The following is a 6000-nucleotide window of genomic DNA, read 5'->3' as shown; positions in this document are numbered from 1 at the left end:
TTGATATTTGAAAGTTATGAGGGTGATATTCTAGTAATTGTCCAACGTTAAGGGGGGGTTTTCTAATGTTTATTTTTCATTATATAATTATGACTAGCAATATACATAGAAAGGGGCTTTCTGATAACCCCTAACTTAAAGGGAATTTTATGATATTTTAAAAGCTACGGGGGCTATATAATAATCGTTCAAAATTAAGGAAGATTTTTTGATATTTAGTTTTTATTATATTATGACTAGTAATCGTAAAGCAGCTCAAGTGTGACGAAAAGGGCGCAGTTCGCATAAGTTTTAATCTGAACAGCAACCTCACGTACATAATCCTGGAAAGAGCGAAACATTCCCTATAGTTTATTTATATAACAAAGCCGGTGGATAGGTAACAATATAAAAACATTAGCAGGCATCATAAAGCATCTTATAGGGCATAAATAAACCTTAAGGGCCTGTTTAGCAAAGGGTTAGAAAGAAGGGTTAATATAATTAATCCATTTGTTAATCTGAATAGTTAAAATCTTTAATTCATTAAGTTAATTTATTTTAATTCTTGTGTTTTTTTTTGTATTTGAAAATAAAAAAGATTATGACTGTTTTTTTTTATAAATAGAAGAGTTGCCTCTCAATCCTTTAAAATAGGTGGATTTATAAAGCCTTAGTTTTGAAGGGTTTACTCATTTTAACCCCTCTAAAGAGATTTATAAACTCTTTTATTATTTTTATGTTTAGCAAATTATGATGGGTCAACTCAATTTATATGACTCATAACTTTTTATGTTTGATAGGCTAAAAATGATTAACTCTTCTTAACCCCTCACTTAGCCCTTTGCCAGAATTTACTCTTACCGAGAGAGGAAAGAATCAATATGCTATTTGATCACAAAATCTAGAACACACCCATTCTCGCACATAAATATCACAAAATCTAGAACACACCCAATCTGCTCAATCTGACAGAACAAGATCTTCTCTAGTTGCCTGGGAGAGAGTTTGTTTGGGTGAAAAATAAGGAGGTTTGGGTATTTTTTCCGCCTCAAACTAGAATGTTGCTTCTGCATTATGTACCATCTAGTTTATTCACATCAACAAGGAATCTTTGTGGATCAAATGGATCCATGGAACATACTTAAGGCACATGGACATTTGGTAAGTTAAGGCTAGATTAGGATACTCTTGGAATTGGAAGCAATTGTTAAAGGTCAGGGATAAAATGATTGGTTTCAGTAGGGGAATTAACAACCTGAAAATGTTTATAAGTTCTTGTTACAAAAATGCTAAGCTCAAGCTGTCAACACTGTATAATGCTCTTTCTCCTCCTACGACCAATGTGCCATGGTACAACATTGTTTGGGAGGAATCGAATGCTCCTAAACACTCTTTTGTGAGCTGGTTGGTGTTTTAGGACAGATTACTCACACAAGAGAGGCTTCTGAGGAGAAGAATAATTGACACAAATGTTTGCTACCTCTGTTCTGGTGCAAGTCTGGAAAATAGAGATCACTTATTTTTCGAATGCTCATACTCTAGTAATGTTTGGAATTGCATCATGGAGTGGTTGAAGTTCAATTGGAAATCATGTCAATGGAACCATATATTGGATTGATATTCCAACAGGTTAAGAGGAAAGAGATTCAAGCAAAAAATTAAGAGGATGGCCTTAACAACTACAATTTATTGCATATGGAGAGAGCGTAATGTCAGATTTTTTCAGCAGAAATATAAATCCACAGATCAATTGACGAGAGAAATTCAGTTTGATATTATGACTTTAGTGCTCAATAGTTCATTATATGTATTTTGGGATCAAGCAGTCCTTTGAGGTGCTGTGTTTTTTTGTTTCAACAATTTTTTTTTGCTTTCTCAATTGATTGTACTGAGCATTTAGGTGTACATAAACTCTTTCATTTTGGTTATGAAATAAAAAATTTTCACTGACAAAAAAAATCACATCTATTAATCCCGGCAAAACTATTTCAAAAAGATAACATAAAATTCTGTGAATTTGATCCAACCATTCAAGAGCTACACTGCCTTCTTCCGAGCGAAGCGTTGAAGAAACTTCGGTAACTGCTCGGCGGCCTCCGCAATTCTCTCAGCGCCTGCTCCTCCCCCTCTTGCTTATCCAAAATTGACCTCTTCGACCTGAACACCTCCTCCTCTTTCTTCCTCGCAATTTTACTCGACTTTACTCCTCCCCTTCGTCTTATTCTTCACTGGTTTACTCTTCGTCTCTTCCTCAATTGCCACCTCCCTCTCTTCCTCTAACTCATTTTTACTCGGTTTCTCTCCAGTTCATGTTAGCTTCACGGTCCCAGTCTTACTCGGATCCAACATAATCATCTCAGGCTGAAGCTTATCAAAGAGAGAATGCACCTCTTTCTCTCTCCTCTGTTTCTTCGTCTCATAAGGATTCACTTCCCAATAATCAAATTAGGCTCACCCGCTCCTGAAACAAGAATCGATGGAATACCCATTGAATGTCCAATCCCCAAAATACCCTCATATGGTCGAAAAACATACTTTTCTGACCTAACAACCCTCCACCATTGAATGAATCATATATTTCCCATACTCCTGACCCCTAGAAGAATCTTTCCATATGTGAACCTGAGATCCACTCGCCATTGCGAGCAACCGCTTCTGACTGAAATCAAGGATTTGGGCGCGACCACCATAAGTATGAAGGTACTCAAACTTCCGGAGGTCCCACAGTTTTATCGTGTGGTTGGCGTCGGTGGTGGCCATTAGAGTGGAAGGCAATGGCGACGACCGGACTTTTGCGGCATAACATCCTGACTAAGGGTTTCATGCATAGTTGCACGATTCCCTGGACCCGACCCCCCCTCAAACTGTGGAACAATTCATGCGAAATGATTTCCGATGTATTTACGAACCAATCCCCTCGGTTCCCCCAAAATTAGTGTTCCGCTTACTAAGTATGAGGGGGCAGTCGACTGATGAGATTGTTAGGGGGGGGGGGGGGATTAGGGTCTTGTGCTAATCTAATTCCGATTTTATGCTAATTAAAACTTATTAATAAATTATTCTTACAAGATAAATATACAATATGTTATGAGCAAGAATATATAATATGAATAAAGAGATATATCCTATATGATGAAATAATGTAAGAATATATAAACAACATACACTACAACAGACAGGTCTTTTAGCGACCAACTTTTTTGCGAGAAAATTATTTTCCTCAACAAATATCACTTTCGACGAGGAAAATATTTTTTCCTCTGTAAATATCAGTAGGTCTTCTACGAGGAATATATTTTCCTCACAGTAGACCACCTTCTACGATGAAAATTTTAGTTCCTCACTAAAGATGATCATGATTTGGTCTCCTAACTAGTTATTTTATTGGCGAGGAAATATGAGATTTTGGAGATGAACTTTTTCATCACGAAATGCACATTTAACGAGAAAATAATCATTTCATCGCTATTCTTTTCGCGAAAAATAGAGGAAAACCCGCCAAATATAACAACGACAAAATATGATTTCCTCGCTGAAGATCCATAATCTACGAGGAACCATTTCCTCATCAAAAGAATCAATTAGCGAGGAAATAATAGTTTCCTCATTATTAGTTTGGCGGGAAAAAACCCCCGTCAATTTCTACGGTGACAAATTTAAGGCTTCCTCACTAAAAGTTTTTATTTTTACGAGGAACCGTTTCCTCGTTAAAAAGAACTTATTAGCGAGGAAATCATAGTTTACTCACTACTAATTTGGCAGAAAAATTTGCAACACCTGTCAAATTTATTTACGACAAATTAAAGGTTTTCTCGCTAAAATTTATGTTTTACGAGGAACTGTTTCCTCGTTAAGAACCCTTTCCTTGTTAAAAGAATCAATTAGCAAGGAAATAATAGTTTCCTCATTATTAGTTTGAAGGAAAAATGTGCAAAACCCGCCAAATAGATATAAACCAAACATGCAATGAAATCTTTTATTCCTATTTGTCAATGAAAATAGATATAAACTACATTAGCTTTGAGATGTGGGAGATTCTCCTCACAAGTTTAGGCATTACTTCGATTCTAAACACTCATTAAATCATACATTCTAAGCTTGTATAGATATATCCGCCTCAATTAGATATTTATGCCTCAACAAGATATTTCCACTTTGAGTATGTTTTAATGCCTCAATCAGGTATCCTATTGTAGTAAGATCTTTCAATCTTGATCACAACAAATTTTCTCTTTGAAAAGATAGCTGAAAGATATACATATGTTTATATTTTCCCCTAACCCCTAAACCCTAAACCCTAAACTCTAAACATGGTCAAAGTAAAATATCAAATTTAACCCTCTTAATAGATATACTCTCTTTGATGCTGTGTACATGGAGAAATATGTAATTTAAACAAGAAAGAGTCAAAGCTAACATATATACCGTCAATCTAAAAGAAAAGCGGGATGTCCTGGTGAGGAAGCTGGAGAAATTACATGTATCGAAAAAATAGCGGGAGAAATAGCGACCAATCTAAAAAAAAAAATTTGAACAAAAAAGAATGAATAGATTTACCCTAATATCTCTCTCAATCTCAACACGACGATGCAGTGATGCACTTTGAAACTTAGAGGTTCTCGTTTATATCCAGCCGATCTATTGAGCTTTCAATTTTGGTAAGTACTGAGAATCAATCTTTTATTACTTCGCCCATAGATTCTTTCAATTTTCTTCCTCAATATGTATAAATCTTTTCTGTTTGATTAATCGAGGTCAAGTTTTATGCTAGATCAAGGTCTGATTATCGTCAGACTTTAAATGACTTGAGTTAATTTCAATTGCCCTCTTAATCTCTTATTTTAGATTTGATTATTTGTACAGTTGGTGAACTCTAATTGAATTTTAATGGACAGTATTATTGTTTTGAGTTTTGGTGATCCCCGAATTGAGGTGTGAGTTTTATTTTTATCCGTTATTATAAAATCTGATCTTTTCTGTCTATTTGAAACAGTTGCTAATTATATCTTAAAGTAAATTTTAAAAAATAGATATTTTTATTAAAATTAAGGTGGGAAACTAAATTTGTAGGGATTAAAAAAACGGGGGAAACGAATTATAATTACCAAAACGCTCCGTTCTCATCCTCACACCCGCGAATTCATTGACAACAAATTTATCCCTCAAAACCGCTCCGTTCTCATCCTCACACCCGCGAATTCCCCACGACCCAAAACCTAGCGATTTATATTTCCCCTCAAAACCCCTCCAATCTCAGACCTCGAGACCTTCGATCTCACCTCAAAACCTCCTCTCTCAAAAACCTCCGATCTCACCTCGATCAAGACCTTTCCGATCAAGACCTCGATCAAGACCTTTCCGATCTCACCTTGAGACCTTTCCGATCAAGACCTCGATCAAGACCTCGTGCAATTGTGGTTGCGTCTCACCCCTTTCCGATTTCTGGCAATTGCATGTGCTGATCGCCTCACCCCCACAAAGGTATTTTGGATTTTCCTATTTTTGAGATTAAATTATTCATTCAACTTGTAAAAATTCCCAATCCCTTGTTGATTCTGTGCATGTAATTATGTAGAGAAAAACTCTCTGCTTTTCTATTTTATACAAAAAAGAAGTAATTTTAGTTATTGTTCTTATTAGGAAAACAGTAATCAAGATCTAAATATTTCATGCTCTCCCTATTCCAATTTGAAATTTCTAATTTTTTCTGTACATAGTAGTATATTTTTATTTGAAAATTTATGAACTATTTTTAGGATTAAAAGAAAAAAATTAACCTGATACTCTTCGTAACCATGTACATAGTAGTATAATTTCTAACTATTGTTCTTATTAGAAACAGTTGTCTACTTTAATGTCAATAATCCATGTTTTATATATGTTTGTAGATGATCCAATATAGCAATGTTTTATATATGTTTTATTTGAAAATTTATGAACTTGCGCTCAGTAAGAATGTTTTATATATGTTTGTAGATGATCCAATATAGCCAGCAGACAACAACTTAATTTTTATAA

Source organism: Asparagus officinalis, chromosome 2 (assembly GCF_001876935.1).
Source record: "Asparagus officinalis chromosome 2, Aspof.V1, whole genome shotgun sequence".
NCBI lineage: Eukaryota > Viridiplantae > Streptophyta > Magnoliopsida > Asparagales > Asparagaceae > Asparagus > Asparagus officinalis.
This window is presented reverse-complemented; position numbering follows the sequence as displayed.